At 41.1% G+C, this 20296-nt stretch overlaps 1 pseudogene; it reads left to right on the top strand.

Annotated features, from left to right (window-relative positions):
* The first annotated feature begins 10201 nt into the window (after positions 1-10201).
* On the top strand, positions 10202-18127 carry LOC136125022 (nucleophosmin pseudogene; annotated as a pseudogene).
* The last annotated feature ends 2169 nt before the right edge of the window (positions 18128-20296 follow it).

Below are 20296 nucleotides of genomic sequence, written 5' to 3'. Positions count from 1 at the left end.
GCTAACACATATATATGGAATCTAAGAAAAAAAAATGTCATGAAGAACCTAGGGGTAAGATGGGAATAAAGACACAGACCTACTAGAGAATGGACTTGAGGACACGGGGAGGGGGAAGGGTAAGCTGGGACAAAGTGAGAGAGTGGCATGGACATATATACACTACCAAACGTAAAATAGATAGCTGGTGGGAAGCAGCCACATAACACAGGGAGATCAGCTCGATGCTTTGTGACCACCTAGAGGGGTGGGATAGGGAGGGTGGGAGGGAGGGAGATACAAGAGAGGAGAGATATGGGAACATATGTATATGTATAATTGATTCACTTTGTTGTAAAGCAGAAACTAACACACCATTGTAAAGCAATTATACTACAATAAAGATGTAAAAAAAAAAACAAAAAAAAACTCACAGGGAGCATTCACCAAGACAGATCACACTCTGGGCCATAAATGGCTTTTCCCAAAGGCTGCAGGTGTGGAAAGGTATGGTTGTGGTTGTTACTGTCATCCTTATTATATTTAGGAAAGGGTGTGAAAGTAAAACATTTAAACCCATAGTTCTGAGTAGAACTACATTCTAGAACATCAGAAGCAGATGGAAATCAAACACAAGTACAGTCTATCCTGAACAACAAGTAGCTCACACATGGTTGTTAAATAAGGGAATGATGTCTATATAATGAGTGAGTTTTGTCGGTTCACAGGTGAGTTTTCTTGGGAATGGGAGACAGAACAGAAAGAACCTGTAGCACCAAAGGAAAGAGCCTGAAGTTTGGCTGCTGCGTAAGCAGAGCCCTTTTAGCTCAATTTTAAGTAAATTTAAGATGCGTGCCTGCAGTGAGGGCTCACCTCCCACCACCCAAGCCCCACAGCGCCCTCTGCTGGTGACAGGTGCACTCAGGGCTCACTTCCAAATGCATGGTCTCAGTACCCCCAGACCAGCCATCTGCACCCTACTGGTTACATGCATTTTAGTATCCATGAGGCCTTCTCCAGCTACCACCACCCCTGCTAAATTCTCCCTCAAGGTAGCAATTCGTGTTTTCATGAGGCCTGTGGTTACAGAGTTGCAAAGGTTTTGAACTGCCTACTCCCAATCCTAATTTCTCCATAAACCCTCTTATGTTTAATACACAAAATGCATTTTTTTCCAGAAATGCATATATTGTTTTGTAGCAGAAGGATCTACAACTGATTTCCAGCAAAAGGATTTTCATGATATGAACAGCACCGTTTGCAAGAAAAGGCTGAGTGCCAAATATTTACTTCTAAACAGAACAATTATCTGTAAATACTATATATCAGGTTCCCACTGAGCTCAAACCTCAGTGCTACTGCCAGAGAAAATCAGAGCATTGTGAGTCATCGACTCTGCCCTCTATGACCTTACCAAGTGCCATTGGGGGCTTGCAGGTACTTGTGCTGGGCAAATGTGTGATACAAGGCTTTTTATGTTCTGTGACAACTCAGTCACGCAAGTAATTAGTGCTCTGGGCACTCAAAGGAAGAAAGAGATTGCTCTCTGGGAGAAATGGCTACGGACATCTTTAGAATACAAATGCCCTTTACCTTGATCATTCATTCATTCAACCAAACTATTTATTGAGCACCTACTGTGCCCCAAGCAGTGCTAAGTGCTGGAAATACACAGAAGAACAAGTCAAATACTGGTCCTTGTGCTCATGGAGCTAGCAAGGAGGACAAACCTTATATAAACAAATATAAGAATTATTTAATTGTTATTTTACTAACGGCTCAAATTAAATTAAAAAAAACCCTTGAAGTCAGAGGGAATTTCATTAGAGGAGTAAAAAGAGAGGAGGTCATTCCTAGCTTAGGGATTCAGGTAGGCAGTTTATCTTGTACTTAATTGTCATAACCTCAAGCCTCTCAGTTACACAAGCAGCCAGGGAGTCCTCGGTCACTTCCCAGATGGCCGCCATGGCGCTGCAATGTTCTACATCAATTCATCCTGAGTGCTAGTTACAAACTCTTTTATGAAGAGTCATCCTCATCAGGGACATTGGAACTGTAGTCTTCCTTCTTCTCATGCCGTTGTACTTATGAATCACTGGTCGTTCTGATACCCTATCAACACATCTGCTCTTAATTGTTACACAGAGCTGCCTCCTCATGTCAAAAGGCAAAAATGCTGCCTTGAACCTAGTCCCACATACCTGACCCTTGAAGAGTCTGAGGAAGTATCACATCCCTGAAGCTTTGTGTGGGAGAGTTACTTAGGAAAGAGCCCCTGAGCTAAAAGAACACAAAGATTTATGGGGGTAGGAGTGGAAGGGTATGGGATGACTTGTTGATGCACTATTTTGGGCTTGTCCTTATAATGTCTTTTCCTTCACATCCATCTCCCACTTCCAATTCCATGCAGGTAGCTGGGTGTTTGTGCTTCCTGAATCTAGAGAAATTTGTATTGCTAGGCAAAAAAAAAAAGCTTCTGGAAGACAGCCTCTCTTTCATCCTCTTACAAAAGCCTGAGTTTTGAGGAGGTTGAGGTAAGCAGTTCAGAGGGGAAGGTGGCAGGTATGCGGGTATTCCAAAGGGAATTGGAGAGAACTTAATGCTTCTGCAGGGAAAAAAAGTACAGCAGAGAAGAAAAGAGATGGCCCTGATTTGACTGGAGGGCTGCTGTGTGTCCACCCACAGCTGGCTCCCCCACTTCCCTTGAGAGATGGTGGAAGGGAGCGGTACACCTAAGAAGTCCAAGCCTTGAACAAGATCTGTCCTGTCCCCAAGCATATCTCAGAATTCGTGCAAAGCCCCTGGAAGCCAGACCCACTATGTAGTGATGGAGTCTGATCAACAGCTCTATATAAGACCTACCCTTTCTCAATAAGGACTTAGGCATGACTCTGGAAATAGGTGGGAAAAGAATGCTAATAATCTCACCTGAAATTAAACTTTGCACCAGCCCTGTGGAATGGAGGTGTGGAATCAGATGTGATTTGATTTCAAATAAGTAAAGTTTTTGACAGGCATTTCATGCATATCTGCCTTCACAGCCTAAGAGTCATATTCACTGTACTTAATCTTTTTTTCCACTCTTTACCTTGTACAACTAAATAATGAATTGCCTTGATAGCCTAGTGATATGTCTTTCTTTAATTGTTAAACATGTGTTAATAATTCAAAAATCCGCTGTTGACCTCCCCACACTCTTGTGATTTTTGCAGGCCTCAGAGCTCTTTGAAAGTCTGTCACTCTTGAATCCAGAGTCAGTTAAAAGCTTTCTGGTTTGGTCCACTCTCTAGAAGGTATCCTGCTTGCCAATAAGGTGCTGGGGTTAAATGGAAGACAGAGTTCAAGGATTTTGAAGCTCTGATTCAATTATACTAAATGAGTGTAAGAGATTCAGATATGTCTCCATTGAGGGCATTCACCCAGCCCTTGGGGACATCTTTTTTTTTAAGCTGGAGAACTCTGTCATTGGAGAAACCTCACTCCTGGGATTTAGGGTTGCACAGACCCTTTTACTCAATTTAGTCCCCATTTCAAGCACCAATAGCTGAGAATGAATGGATAATGTGGTTACATACACGCTTCCGTTGGACTAGCGCTCCGTTTTCTTCACCCGTCTTTTCCCCACACCATGCTCTATTCCTGGGGCAGCATGATATAGTGGTAGTTGAGCTTGGAAGTGGAGCAGCCCTTCCTTCTGCTACAAATTTTACCAGATTTCCAAGCACTGGGTGGTCGGGGGAAAACTTTATCTACTTCAGTACAGATTTAGTACAGATAGAAGTTATTCTGGCTACTGGGTCTTTGTCATATGCATAGATTATACAGTTTTAAAGACGTAAAGGACCTTAAATGTTAATAAAACAAAACTCCACCTTACAAATAAAGAAATTAAGGACAAGAATCTTGTCCAAGACCAATTAGAATGGGCAAGGAGAAAATGGGCACGGACCCAAGTCTCAATCTGGTGCTGTCTCCGTATCACTGTCTCTTCAACTAGTCAAAAATAATTCTGCTTTATTTCTAACCCTTCCCTGAATCTCAAAGATTTGCTTTCTTTTGCTTGCATCTAATTTTCTCTGTGGCGTTTTGGGAGCCCTCCAGTAACTGCGCATCGGCAGGAAGATTATTTTAAGCTGAAAAATCTTGGTATTCTGCAAGCTCTGAATATCATTAATTTCCATATGTTCTGAGGGTTATTAAACGTTTTTCATGTGTTTTTATCCCTGATATCATTTCCTTCTTGTGTTCTCTGCTGACTGGCTCAGTATCACCTACCCTGGTAAAATGTTCTGCCCCTTTAGTGTTCTGCTGCTCTTAAATGATATTTGACATTTGACATCTGGGATCTATGTCTGCTGCATAAATGGCTCTGAGCCAGACTTGATTTGCTGCTTTCATCAAACTATTTGTCACCCTTTGAAGTTGGGACATGCAGTATTACTCATTTGTGATGTCAATGCACTAGGCAGAAATTTAGAAGTTAAATACTCTATTCATGATGAAGAACATTTGTGTCAAATACTAAAGATAACCAAAATTAGTTGTGGCACTGACTGCTGAAATGAAGTGATACCTAATTCTGAGGATCAATCCAAAATCTTGGTTGTCATCTCCCGAGAGACTGGAGCACCAACACAGTACTGGCACACATCAGAGGTGACCCCTCAGGTAACAGAGTACCGTGCTCTTAGCAGGATGCAAAAGACGTTAAGCAGGCCTGGAGTTTTCCCTGAAAATAATCAGAGACTTTTAGGAACAGACCTAAACACTAAAGGGGCCACCAATTCTTACTCCAATGACCTCTGAGGGTGAGCCAAAGGAGGCAATTTCAAGAATCTCTAATTGAAATCACTACCTCAGAGAAATACCCCCACTCCCATGTTCATTGCAGTGTTATTCACAATAGTCAAGACATGGAAACAACCTAAGTGTTCATCAATGTGGCATGCATGTTCAAAAGATTAATATTCAGCCACAGAAAAGAAGGAAACCTTGCTATTTGTGACAACATTGGATGCTGTCCATTTGGATGGACTTGAGGGCATTATGCTGAGTGAAATAAGTCAGACAGAGAAAGACAAGTACTGTATGATTTCATTTACGGGTGGAATCTAAAGATGCCAAACTCATGGAAACATGAGTAAAGTGGTGATTGTCAAGGGCTAGGGGGTAAGGAATATGGGAGGATGTAAGTCAAAGAGTACAAACATCCAGTTAAAAGCTAACTGGTGACTATAGTTAACAATACTGTCTTACATACTTGAAAGATGCTGAAAGAGTAGATCTTAAATGTTCTCACCACCAAAAAAAAAAAAAAAAAGGTAACTATGTGGGGTGATGGAGGTGTTAACTAACCTTATTGTGGTAATCATTTCCCAATATATAGGTATATCAAATCATCATGTTCTACACCTTAAACTTATACAATGTTATACGTTAATTATATCTCAATAAAGAGAAAAAAAATTAAAAAGGAAAAAATAAAGGAGAATTTCCTTTAGGAAATAAAAAAGAATTCCTAACGAAGGCTTTACTGTGTAACCAAGTAACTATGTAAGCATGGCAAGATACCCTTGCAGGGAAAGCATGTGGTGAACTCTTTAAGAGCCTGGAATGTAAACCAGGTTGGCACAAGACAGAGTGGGCCAACTGTCATGCTTCCTACCAAAAAAGCTCATGTCCACGTTTCTGGCATGGATAAGATACAGCTCAGATGAAGTAAAACTGAAAAACTAAAAAGGATTCTCATTCTCCTATACGGACCGATCCATTTTCTTCACTCTGTGAGAGACAGACACGTTAAGAATATTTCTGCAACTTGAAAAATATCACCATTAAAAATGTTGTTAGTCCCTTCCTGTGTTCAAGGATCCATGTAATAAATTTCAATTAAGAGTTAGTGATCTAAGGAGAAAACTCACCTCCTGGTGAATTAGTATGTATCCTTTTTTATCATCAGGTAATTAAAGTTTAGTCCCTCACTACATTTAAAATTTTTGATTACCTAGGAACCCATTACAAAAATTAGTGTTATAATAATAGTAACTATTTTTAGCCTAGGTTTATCATTTTATATATGTTTTCATTTTTATCCTTGTTATATGAGTCTATTTACTTTTCCTTCTTTTATTGTTGGTCATCTCAAAGGTGCTTTAGAAATAGGTAGAGCCTAAATAATAAATACATTAAAAAATTAATAAGGGCAATCTAAGAGACACATTAACCCCAGCTTATTTCCAAACTCTGTTGTTTGTGCAGGTTACAATCAGCTCCACACACCTTGGCCCTTGAAATAAGTCAATCTAACAGGGCTAGCTGGATGGTTGCTGCAGGAATTCTGCTCAGCCAGCAAGGGGAGTGAGTGAAAAGGAAGGGAGAGCAACACAAATTTCCACCCAAGCCAAGGTTGGCTGTTGAAGCAGAAAGGGAACAGCCAGGGTTGGACATGAGCCACCTCAACTGCATGGAAGGATTTCAGATTCACCGATTTCAGAAACATTTAAAGAGCTGACGTTGAAGGAGTCCGGGTGTATCACACTGCCCACAATGTGGAATGTGTCCAACAGAGTAATGTTCACAGATGCAAAAGGGAAAGACAAGATGCTTGCCTCCAGCTCAACTGCATTCCTATCACACACATGACGATCTCTGCTTGGAACAATCTGAAATTTTTAGAGCCCTGATTCCTTCCTACCTTCTTTCTTTCCTCCCTTCCTTCCCTGCTCCTCTCTGTCTTTCCTGGGACAGAGCCAAGTATCTGTGAGAATAGGCTGTGGGTGGTCTACATGAGAGGCTGGCAGCTGTGCAGGATTCCAGACGGGCTGGCTGGCTTACTACCCCAGTGTCAGGCACAGTCTGCACTTAGCAAGGGTGTGTGGGATTGAACCGAGTATTTTCCAAGAGACCATAGAGATTATGGAACCCAAATAACAATGAAATCTACAAAACATTCGATGTACCCATTCATTTGAAAATATCAACCAAATGGGGGGAAAAGTCAAGAATAATTCCGTACCTAGGCCATTCAGATGTGAGTGCTCTATATATGGTCACTCATAAAGATGCACTTTGATGAGAAGGGTGAAAATCAAACAAAAAAATAAATACAGTCAACAGAGATTTCTTTTTCAAGCATAGATCAAATGCATTGCTTCATTTGTATTCAGATTTATGTATATTTCAGGTTGACTAATATAAGGTGACTTAGGGAGACCCAGAGAACAATTGCATCCCTGAGGCTAAAAGTGTGAAATGCAATGACAGTCTTTATTAACCTGGGTAAGGCGTTTATGTCCCTTGAAAGACACCCTTTGAATGGTTCTATCATTCTTTAAACAAGTTAGCTCTGGTCGCCCCCACCCCACCTCTTTGTGCTCTGTACGGTCAGGACACAGATGGCATTACTTTTTAGGACGAGGACTGCCTCTAATATTAGTCTCCCAAGCTACAAATGTGATTTAAAACCTCTCAGCCAGCACTTTATTCGTGGCAAGATGCATCGCCTATCCCCTGAGAAGTCATGAGTGCAGTCTCCCTATGAGGGCACTTAAAGTGGACTGAAATTGAATAATCTTTGCAATTTACCTTGGCTATTTCCCTCTGGTATAGAATAAAGTTGGAGATGCAGAGAGCTCAGAGAATCACAGCAAGCCAAAGATTTGGGGTTTGGAGAAAAGCCCACCATCATTTCCACTCCTTATAACCACCCACCTTCAAGCCACAAATGAAAGAAGAGTATCTGTGCCCACAGATAATTTGAATGATTTCTCTGAATGTGACTCATTTAGATGAAACATATGGAAACTCACTTGGGCAAAAATGAACTAGGGAAGGTGGGGGAGAGCGGGAAGAAAAAAAAAATCCATTTGACTAGATTACATCAAAAGCAAGATTTCTTTGGGATGCCTCTTCAACATTACTTATATCCTCAATGAATTATTCCACATTTATAAAAACAGCTTATGCTCCATGTAGATTTTAAAAATTGTTATGGTTCTTTTTGTTTGAATTCAAAGGAGACACAAGGAAATCTCTAGGTGTAAAATGCGATTATGGTTCTGGAATTTGGAGTACTGAATTTTTTCACTGGGCTGACTACCATAATCGAATTAATATGGATCCATCTGGTCTCCATTTCCTTGGTGTGGTGTAGGTTCACCCCATATCACATAAGTTATGCTCCTTAAGGACTTTATCACTTGACTTATTTGCCTGACTGGAAAAGTTGTATCAACATATAAACTAGTCATGATGATAACTACTGGCCCAAATGTTGTGATGTATACGAAGTCATTCTAATCCTCAACAATGACACCAACAAAATACATGTAAGAGAGTAGTTACTTATACACAGTACTGTGCAGGATGCTGTGTCGATAAAATTATACAAGTCTGGTCCACCCTTATTTTGAGGAGCCTACAATGTCTGGTGAACACTGATAAAGTTACAGACATAAGTTAGAAGCATTCCACCAAAGCATTTTAGTGCATATCAAGGAAGAGGCTCATGACCGTTAGAGGTAGGGTGTGTAGCAAGTGCGCTGTGAGAGCCCCTCCCATGTCCCTTAGACCAGGGGTCCCCAACTCCAGGGCCGAGGACCAGTACCAGTCCGCAGCCTGTTAAGAACCAGGCCGAACAGAAGGAGGTGAGTGGCGGGCATCGCTCCCCACCGCTCACATTACCGCCTGAACCATCCTCCGTCCCGTCTGTGGAAAAATTGTCTTCCACAAAACCAGTCCCTGATGTCAAAAAGGTTGAGGACCGCTGCCTTAGACCCTACCGTCTCTTTGTGTTTTGGATGACCTCCACCAGCAATTATCTGCATTTCTGGACTTGAGAGCTTTTTCCAGAGCCATAGAAGACGAATCAGCACATCTCAGGAGCAGCCTTCAACCAATGACCAGTGGGAGTTGGAGGATAAATTCCTCAGCTCCTTCATCTCTCAAGTGGAATCATTCTGAGGCATGTACTTTCTATTTCCCAGTTTCCCCAAGATTGAGCTCCAATTGCTCACCTTGACAACTATGTACAAATTCACCCTTTTTTGACTGCCTTCCCATCCCTTTATCACTTTCCACATCCTTGTCAGTGTTCCCTGCCATCTCCCAAAGAAGTTCTTTACACTTGAATCTTTGCTTCAGGTCAGCTTCTGAAGGTAACCCAAATTAGGACAAGGTGAGTCCACCCTCTAGATTGGTCAGAAAATGCATCAGTGAGGGTCCACATCCAGACAGAATAAAGAGAGGAAAATAGTCAACTCTTCTGTGACTAAACTTGAAAGGATTCATGGACGTGCTGGTGTGACAGACACTGTGGGTTACCTACACTACAGCAATTGTTCCTCCCTCCATAGTCAATATAAATCAACTTGGTTTGGCCACAAAAAGCTCAGAGTAGCTAAACCCCTCCCTTGGTCCCTGAGGATGAGCCAAGCTCAGTGCAAGTCAAGCATGATTGCTCCATTCCCATTTGCTGATTATCTTTAAGGGAGAGCAGTTGACTGAGTGCCCATGAGGCATAAGCAGAAATGTGTTGAGGAGCTCTTTTCCTCATGGATACACAGAGAGCTGGAAAGGTAAAGAGCTTCCTTTTTGGCCTTCACCTTCTTTCCTGTTTGGGAAGGAAACAGGCACCACTGGGGGAATGCCTGGAGTTATTGTAGTCATCTTATCCCCATGAGAGAAAGGTTGTTGCATTGCTAAACCAACCCTAGAACTTCCTACCTCCAGACTTCATTTATGTAAGATAAATATTTGTCAAGATTTCTGTTACGTTCACCCAGTTTATCCTGACTGATACGGGTGCAATTCTAGAAACCAGTTCAATGAGGAAAGATGGTTTGCAAGGAACTGTGTTCAAAATAGCAGTGGAGATAGAAAGTCCCATATTATACTTTTCCTGTGTATCATTTTCATAGTTCACTTAAAACTTTTAAAATGAAAGAGACTGGTGTTAATATTCCATTTCCCTCCTGGGATACTCCCCTACAGACCCTCACTATGCAGTAACAAACTCCTTAACCCAGCTTGGGCCCTTAGGCCTGCTTCTACCTCTGCCTGAATTCCTTTCCCTACAGGTCCTCATGGCATCTTCCCTCACTTCCTTCAGGACTCTGCTCAGTTGTCACCTCCTCAGTGACAATCCCCTATGAAATGACATTACCCTTGCTCTCATCATCTCCTTTCAAGGAAAAAATGTATGCGGAAGAATGATATTCGGCCCATGAAGCAGGAAGGTTATTACTGTCATTATAAAAGGTACATTAAAGTTTATACTGTGGCCCAGAGTGACCAGGTTATTAAAAGCTAATGCTACAGATTCATGCACCACCAAAGAGACTGGCTAGGTTGATGCAAGATGTCATTTTCAAGCATGACCCACACAGAATTATTGGGTCCATATTTTAAGGTCATTTTAGCCACCTACTTCCAATAATAGTAGTTAATATTAAGGAATCATCCTTTTGGCTGATCAAATTTCTTGCAGAGCTTTTCTGCTTTCCTTTTATTTTGAGGAGATGGGATACATGCCTTAACTGCCATATTTTAAAACTGTCACCAAATCACCTACTTCCCTTTAGGATGAAAAAGAGGAGGAGGAAGAATAGCTCTGGGACAATATACCTCCTCTCTTCTTGAAATCTCTACTTGGATGACATAAAGCACCCAAACTCCACACCACATATGCAAGTCCTAAGAGCTATTCACATGTCCCTCTCCTTGGTCTTCCTCTACCCACAGAGGCTAGAAAACTAAAATACTGGATTTCCAAGACTCCATTTAGCTAGGGGTGGCCATGAAACTTAGCTCAGGCCAATATGATGTAGGAAAAGTTCCTGGATAGAGGTCCCTTCCCAAATAAAAGGGAAAATTTTTACTAGGATACAGCCCTTCACCTCTTGGACCTTCATCCAATTTTATAGTTGTAAAGCAGGTACAAGGGGAGGATCACAGCAGTCATCTTGAACCATAAGGAGATAAGCAAAAGGGTAAAGGGCTACACACCACAGTAGGTAGACCAGAAAGCTCAAAAGTACTCTACTATCCCTGAATTGTTGAGCTGCTTTATAAGTCCTAGATTGTATAGCCGTGGACTCCCTGTCCTGCAAATCACACACACCCCTAACTGATTCAGCCATTCCAGTGAGTCCTTCTGCTCTTTGTAGCTGATCACTAATATAAAGACAGGGACTGAACTCATGAAACCCCCTCTCACCTGGCCCCTTTTCCAGTATCTTTAGCACAGTAAATAACACCTCCATCCTCCTGAACACATAGGCCAGAAATCTAGGAGTTATTCCTGACACTGTTCCCTCCTTCATGTCCATATCCAACCCATCACTGCCTAAATGTCCAACCACAATCACCATCTTTCCAGATACCACTGTCCCTCATCAGAGTGCCTATGACAGCCTCCTTGCTTGTCTCCTTTCAATGTTAGGTCCTCACTGTACTCACTTTCCTTTTCCAAATACAAATCTAATCATCCATTCACACACACACACACCCCTGCTTGAAAGGCTTCAGTGGCTTTCCATATGTCCTGTGATCATGATCCAAATATTTAATATGGCCTAAAAAGCCCTTGGGGATTTACCCCAGCTCTTCTCTCCAGCCTCAGCTTGTGCTAGCTTTCCTCTGAGTTTCAGCTTCCCAGACCTTCATTTGTAAGAAAGCACCCTACTCCCTCCTCTATGAGGTCTTTGCACAGACTTTCCTCTGGCCAGAAAGTTCTTTTTCGCCTCTACCCTTTGCTACTTGACTCCTGGCAAGTTCCCCTTCATTCAGAACACAGTCCTAACTTCTCAATCTCAGAGAACTCTTCCATGACTCAGCTCAGGAGTACAAGATCCTTTGTTTTAACACTGCCACACAACAAGCTTCCCTTTTTCAGAATCTCTAGTTGTAATTATGCATCCTTAGTGGGATTAGTTCTTTAATGGTAAGTCCTTGAGAGCAGGTTCTCTGATTTTTTGTTTTGTCTTCGCATAGCATTCTCCATGCCTGACACTATGCCCAGCACGTAGTAGGTTCTTAATAATATTTGTTGAACAAGGATTGAATGGAAGAAAGGCAAATAGCCCATTCAATCAGCCAGGCCCTAAATAATTGATGAGTAACATTATATTATCTAAACAAAGTGGAACTATATAATAATATGATTGAGATAATATCAAAAATATATTGAGCTTTACTGGGCCATAAATATTTGATGAATCACCAATCTTTACCATCTCACTCATGGTATTTATTTCAGGATCTGCTTCCTCTGAGGCCTGGGTGGACTGGCTTAGGCAGTGGTGTGGAGTGGGCACACAGTCTGAACTGCTGAGGCCAAGCTATGAGATGGTGGCCCTGACTAGAATTTAATCCAGACTTACAGCCTGTGTTGGGAATATCATCAAATTGGAGAGAGAAGGTGTGTGAGTCCTTTATTCCAAATAACCTTCCATCTGAGACATCCCTAACAGGCACTACCCAAACATGGGTTGTGGATCACTGAATCAAGCCACCAACTGACAAAGAGGCTGCATGGGAACTTGCCCTCACAGTTCACACCCCCCTCATCATATGACTTAGAAAAATGGTAAATGGATAAAATTGAAAAGAACCAGCAGAAAACATGTCTTGATCTAGAGGGTCTCAGTTTGAAAAGGTCAAGTCTTTCCTCAAGGGGAAGGTGCTCTTCCTTTCTTAATGGTTCTCTCAGTCACTGGGTCACAAGGATTTATCTGTTCCCACATTCACATCTAAATCATGTGATTCCACCAAAGGAATCAGCAGTGGAAACAGACTGTGTTTTGTGGGAGTGAGAGAATAAATAGGTGCTTGTGAGGTGGGGACATCTTTCAGCCTAGAATCTGGAAAAGGATCTTTGTCTAGTGACAAAAGGTAATCAGGATGGAGCGGAGAGCAAACAGGGTGAATAACATGTAACATTTCCCTCCACCTCTACCCAAACCAGCTGAACACCATTTTATTCTATTCCTTCCAAGAGCCAAATTTTGGGGTCAGAAGCCATGGATTTAAGCCTCCAATCTGCCGCATATGAGTCTTGTGACACAGATGGTAATTTAGTCTCTCTGAATCACATTTTTCCCATGGCAACCAGAACATGGAACCCAGTTGGTAAATAAAGATGGAACCCCATGCAGAATTGTGCCAAGAATCAATGAGGTCATGTATGTGAACTCCATTTATGCATTGCAAGGCTTATATCCACATTAGCTCATTTATTTGGACTTCTCATTCCCCAAACTCTCCTTACCATATTTAGACACCACAGAGGTACGTGCTTTTTCACCCCTGATGAAAGAAGATAATTCTCTCAAGGGCCACACCTTGAGCACTAGCCAGCTTTTCTGAAACTCCATACCTTCTCTGTTGGCTTGCCTCTCTTTCATATGACACTCTCTTAAGCCCCTCATGGAACTGTCTTTCCCTGACCCCATTCAATGATGTCTTGGGAAACAAGAAGACCTCAGACTACCCTCAGAAGTAAATTACAGGTTCTACTCACAGGCACTAGCTGCTTATCATATGACCTCCAGGAGCTTTCACACAAAGCTAAGTGTGGCTGGGAGAGATGTACTGACCTTTGGGTAGGAGGTCAGGACATCTTGTGTGCAAATCTGTGTTTGAGGCCCCCAATCTCCGTGGAGGATGTGGCCTCTGCAGTTGTGACATACACCCCATGTAAGACAGCTCCCAGTGCACCTGGAACTAGCCCCAAATCCTCACCAACAACAACCTGGTAACTCACGGATATTGTTGAAAATGTCCATGTTTGCCCACAAGATGCTTAAAAAAAAAAAACAACTATGTGATAAGTGATTTGCGTAAATTTGTGTGTGTGATGTATTAGAACATTTTCAGTTTGTTGAAATTTTATTGGCATTAACTAGTTTTGCAAAGTGTTCAATTTCTCATTCTGAAGAAAGGATGGTAATGGTTTTAATTATTGGAGACCCCCACTGAAAAAAATTTAAAGGGATGGTAGAGATGCAGATAGAGCTGTGTTTTGATTACCCAGCTGCCACAAGTCACAGAGGTTGACATCCAAAAATTTCGCTATTTGATCATCTGTATTGATTGAGAAGAATCCTAATTCAGAGGTGTGGAGGTGGGAGGATATTTCCCAATCTTGCCATTTCCCATCCCAAAATGAACTTTGAGTTTGAGGATGAGGAGAGAAACAATATCTTCCCATTGGCTAGTATCCCTCACTTGAAAAAACTTCAAGGATCCATTCATGAGAGAAAACTAAATCATCTGAGGCCTACCGGAATATTCCAATAATTAAAATACAACACCCCTTGGACTTTTCAACATGCTAGAATGGACCTAAAGAAAAGTTAACCCAATGACCTCTCCTACAGGTGAGGAAATCTGAGACCCAGAAAGATGCAATGCTGAGAGGTAAATCCAGCCTCATATTTCTAGCCAGGTCCTCTCCCCACTGGATCATACTAGGTTCGCGAGTACGGTTGTTAAGGGTCATTCACAAAGAAGCACTCACCGCTTTCAGTCTTTAGCTTCCACAGGTCTCCTTAGGAGCAATATCTCCTTTCTTTCTGTCTGCTTGTGCTGTCATAACAAAATATCATAGACCAGGTGGCTTAAACAACAGAAAATTATTTGCTCACGGTTCTGGAGTCTAGAATTCCAAGATCAAGGTGCCAACAGAATTGGTGTCTGGTGAGAGCTCTCTCCTTGAGTTGCAGTTGGTTGTCTTCTCCTATGGTCTTGCCTCTGTGTGTGCATGTGGAGAGAGGGGGAGAGAGAAAGAGAGAGAGATCTTCCCTCTTCTTGTAACGCCACTAATTCTATCAGATAAGGATCCAACCTCATTTAACATTGATTACCTGCTAAAAGCCCTATTTCCAAATACAATCACATAGGGGTTAGGACTTCAACACATGAATTTGGAGGGGCGGGGGGACACGATTCTGTCCATAGCACTTTCTCACTACTCAAGAAGCTGATTTTATAACTCCTGACCTCCAACTAGGCATTTGAAGAATATCAAATTGTATTAAAAATATCACTCGTTGTTTTCAAATACAGCCAGAGCAGGACAATGGCTACAACATTTATCCTTCTAGAACAGACAAAGTATTTACTTCACTCACCCCATCCGCCCCTAATTTACTGTATCTAAGTAAAGTGAGTCCTGAACATCTGTTTTGTGTGAATAAGGAAAACAAACAATTCGGTGTATCACTTCCTAATTTTAATAACGTCTGGATATAATATGACAAGGTTGATGTACTGTAACACTTGTTAAAGTGGGACTCAACCCACATTGTTTTCACCAGCCGCCAAGCAGCCAATTAAATACCAGCCCATGAGCTGAGTGTCTGCTAACACAGAGGCCAGGCAACCTCATTACTGGCAAGGTTAATTTAATCAGTTAGTTTTCCTCAGTGCCTGTGAGTCACTCCCAAAATTTAAAACACAAATACAAAATATTAATGGAAGCATTTCCCAAATCTGTGGAATTCCTCATGCCTCTCTCTTCCCACTTATTTTACCTCACCTGGGTCACCTACCTGCAAAAAGCCCCTGTCTACTGGCAACCAGCATTTTACTAGACTTGAGCTCAGGAACCTCAAAAACAGAAATAACGAGATGTGCCATCTTTTGTATATTTGCAAATCTGGTATAGTGCATGCATCTTTGTGCTGTAGGAAGAGTCCTCTGATCCAACAACTGACACGTGTTCTCACATCTGAAGTTCTGCAAAAGAAAAAGAAGGAAGACAAAGTTTAATTCTAAAGTAGGAAACAATCCATTCCACAGCTGGAGGCATTCAGAACTGGGCTGCATGGAATGATGCTGTTTGTGTTCAGAGGTGCCGGCAGCGCTGCAATCCACCCAGCTAGGGGTGCCTTCGTGTGGACGCTGAATCGTGGAATCCTGAGAAGGCTGGCCACTCCCTCCTCTTCACCATCCTCCAGGAGAACTTGTCTCACAACCCATGGACTCTGACCAATGACTGAAATATAACAGCTATTCTTACAGATCTCAAGGAAAACACAACATGACCATAATTTTAAGTGTTTGAGAAGCCAAAAAAAGGGATTTGAGTTTGCCAACCAACATTACAGTGATGGCCCTCTTACTTAGTATATGTGGATCTCAAGGCCTATCCTGACTTTCAAGCAATCAAAAGGTGATGTTCACAGTGGGGCCCCAGGCCCAGGTGTGGATAACAGCATTTAGCAGGTATAGACCTAATGCACACAAATGCATTCACAGTAAAAATATAACAGTGTTGGTCAATAACCATCCTAATGGCTGTATACAAACTTAGATTGTAATATTCTGAAATTGTTTCCTGAAATAAGACTTTTCAGATTTAAAGTGAAATGACAAAGGACTAGAAGAAAATGTAGAGAAGTATTGTATAATCTAAGGATGGGGGTGGCCTTTCTAAGTATGATACTAATAACAGAAATCATAACAGTAATAGATTTAGCTGTCTATAATCTAAAAGCAATCAAACAAATAAATGAAAAAAAAGTAACAGCAACAAAAATTACTAACATAGAAAAGTACATCAACAAAGTTGAAAGCCTAAAACAAACAGAGAAAAAAATGTTGACAACAAAGAAAACAGATAAAGAGTGAGTGTACTTAATGTACACAAAGTAATTAAAAAGTCAGTAAGAACCTGGGGAGGGGGTTGCGGGGGGATGCATTGGGAGATTGGGACTGACATATATACACTAATACATATAAAATAGATAACTAATAAGAACCTGCTGTATAAAAATAAATTAATTAATTTAATTTAAAAAAACAAAAACAAAATTCAAGGTGTTGACAGGACCAGGTACCTTCTGAAACCTCTAGGAGATGACCCTTCCATTCCTCTTCTACTTTCTGGTAGCCACTGCCATTCTGTGGCTTGTGGGAGCAGAACTCCAGTCTCTGCCTCTGTCTTCAGTAGACCATATTCCCTCTGTGTCTGTATGCATGTCCTAATTTTCCTCTTCTTATATGGCACTGCTCATAGTGGACTATGGCTCATCCTAATGACCTCATCTTAACTTGATTGTGCCTGCAAAGACCTTATTTCTAAATTAGTCACATTCACAGGTACCAGGGGTTCAGACATGAACATCTCTTTGGGGAACACAATTTAACCCATAATAATGCTCCATCAGTATTTGATAAATGGATGAATAAATGCATGTGTGCTCAGCCACCACTTCTGAAAAAAAAGAAATCAGTAAAAACCCTAATGTGATTCCCTCCTGCACAGCTGTTCCCTAGAAGAGTAGTCATGTATCTCCAACCACTTTCTCTCTTACCCAAGTACTAGTCACCACCCCATGGACAATCTGATGGACACGAACATGAGCCCCTGAGGCCCCAGAACTATCTTTTCAGTTGTAAACCAAGGGCTGACAAAAACTGTCATTTTAAAATGGATAATAATGGAAGATGAGCTCCAGTTATCTTTAAGAACAGTCAGTTTAAGGGCTGATACAAAGGATGAACCGCACATCATTGAAACAGTAGTAATGAATTACACAGGCAGTCCTATTCTAGGAACACTGGCAAATTTGAAAATATCTGTATACCCAATGGTTTCCCTTGGGGGATTTGAAATAACACCAACTGTAGCTTAGAGGTGAAGGGTGGTTCAGGGCCCATGCATATTAGTGGACAGCACTTGGTTGGTGTGAGGGAAGATGCAGAGTCAGAATACGAAGAGGAGCTGAAACTCCTAAGTATATCTGGAAAGTGATCTGCCCTTGGAAGTGGTGGCAAGCTTCCACAGAATAAAGTCAAACTTGCTGTGAACTGGATGATGGTGATGATGAAGATAATGAGGAAGCTGAAGAAAAATCTCCAGTAAAGGAATCCATATGAGATACTCCAGCCAAAAATGCAAAAACCAAAACAGAATGACAAAGACTCAAAAACATCAACATCAAGATTAAAAGGTCAAGAATCCAAAAAACGTAGAAAAACTCCTAAAACACCAAAAGGAGCTAGTTCTATAGAAGACATTAAAGCAAGAATGCAAGCAATTATAGAAAAGGGTGGTTCTCTTCCCAATGTGGAAGCCAAGTTCATCAATTATATGAAGAATTTCTTCTGGATGACTGACCAGGAGGCTATTCAAGATCTCTAGGTATGGAAGAAGTCTCTCTTAAGAAAACAGCCTAAACAGTTTGTTAATGTTTTCCATCTAATCTCATTTTTGTAACAGTAGATATCTGGCTGTCCTTTTTTTTTTTTTTTAGTGGGATAATGACATCTTTATTTTTACTGATCTCTGTTTTGGGGGAAGAATTGTTTTATTTTATTTTATTTTATTTTTTAAATTGAAGTTTCAGGGCTTCCCTGGTGGTGCAGTGGTTGAGAATCTGCCTGCCAATGCAGGGGACATGGGTTCGAGCCCTCGTCTGGGAAGATCCCACATGCCGCAGAGCAACTGGGCCCGTGAGCCACAACTACTGAGCCTGCGCGTCTGGAGCCTGTGCTCCACAACGAGAGAGGCCACGACAGGGAGAGGCCCGCGCACCACAATGAAGAGTGGCCCCCACTCGCCTCAACTAGAGAAAGCCCTCGCACAGAAACGAAGACCCAACACAGCCAAAGATAAAAATAAATAAATAAATTATTTTTTTTTAAAATTGGTTTTAATCTAATTGAAAGTTTAAAAAAATTAATGAGAAAAAGATGAGCACCGCAATAGAAAAAATAATAGTCAAAGGACATGTTCAGATAATTTACAAACACAGAACCCAAATATTTGGAGTCTTTTTAAGTATAATGTCCTTAGTAATCAAAGAAATAAAAAATGTAAATATATATAATTTTTCATGTATCAAATTGGCAATTTAAAAAGAAATCATGGAGCCCACTTTGGAGAAGAATGTGGGGAACCCTATAAACTGCGGCTGGGAATGGCAATTGATACAATTTCTTCCAGGTTCATAATCCTGCACTAGGAATTGAAAGTCCTAAAATTTACATTTCATTTTACATTGGAATTCCAAACTTAACCTAAGGAAATAATTGTGGATAAATACAAAAATGAAGCTATAACACCCGTCACAGGGTTGTTTGTAAGAGGGATATAATGTTGGGAATATCAACCAAAGAACACCTGTACAATAGAATACTAGGCAGTGGTTTAAAATTACATTGGAAAGGTGTTTATGGACTGTTAAGTTTTAAGGTAGGTTACTAAACAGTATGATCCATTTTCTAAAAGCATTTAGTACATGTATAAATACATAAATGATATATATTCATTGAAAACGACTAAAAGGATATAACTAAAATGTCAATTGTGTGTATCTATAATGAGATCACGAATGATATTTATTTTGTTCTTTTTGCTTTTTCATAGTTTCTACATTTTTTTCAAATAGCATGTAACTTTTTACAACAAAAAAAAAAGTTTTTTTAAGCAGAATTTTACGAGCTTAAAGGAAAAATCAACAGTCCAACAAGTTTGTGTCTCCCACCAAACTAAATGGCTTTCATTTACTGCTTCCAAAGATCATGCTACCTCTCTCTCTATGCCCTGATCAGCATCCAACTCTGTAATAATTTCCTTCACATCATGAAAAAATTATCCAAAACCCCAAGCTCACTCATTCAATTAACTCCCTACCTCTTCCTTACTCAATATTCAATTAATATTGAATCACTTTAAGTCTTGCTATTTTAAAAACCTGCTCTAGCTAATCTGTTTTTTTTAAACGGCCAGCCCTTCTTTTTACTTCTGAGCCTTCAGACATCTCTGAGAACAAGGGGATCTTTGTCAACGTCACTCCATTGTTCTGCTCCCATTCTCTAGAGTCTGATAGGTGTGTAAAGCAAAATGGAACAACTTAGAAGCTTCCAACCCAGAGCAGTGGTGTGCCCAGGAAAGCAGGGCATGCCCTGGTAGGGTATGAAAATACCTGACACAGGTCAAGGTAGCACTGACATATATACACTACCAAATGTATAGTAGATAGCTAGTGGGAAGCAGCTGCATAGCACAGGGAGATCAGCTTGGTGCTTTGTGACCACCTAGAGGGGTGGGATAGGGAGGGTGGGAGGGAGACACAAGAGGGAGGGGATATGGGGATATATGTATACATATAGCTGATTTAGTTTGCTGTACAGCAGAAACTAACACAACAGTGTAAAGCAATCGTACTCCAAAAAGATGTTAAAAAGAAAAAATGCATCACCTCACACTGTGTACAGGAAGCATACTGCAACCCCACGCCTTGTAGGGCTCTGGCCCGTCTGCAGTCAGCTCCCTGTGTGACTCCGGACAAGCGGTTTAATTGCTTCA

The sequence above is a fragment of the Phocoena phocoena genome, chromosome 6, assembly GCF_963924675.1.
Source record: "Phocoena phocoena chromosome 6, mPhoPho1.1, whole genome shotgun sequence".
Lineage (NCBI taxonomy): Eukaryota > Metazoa > Chordata > Mammalia > Artiodactyla > Phocoenidae > Phocoena > Phocoena phocoena.
The sequence above is the reverse complement of the archived record's forward strand: the minus strand, read 5'-3'. Positions and strand labels throughout refer to the sequence as shown.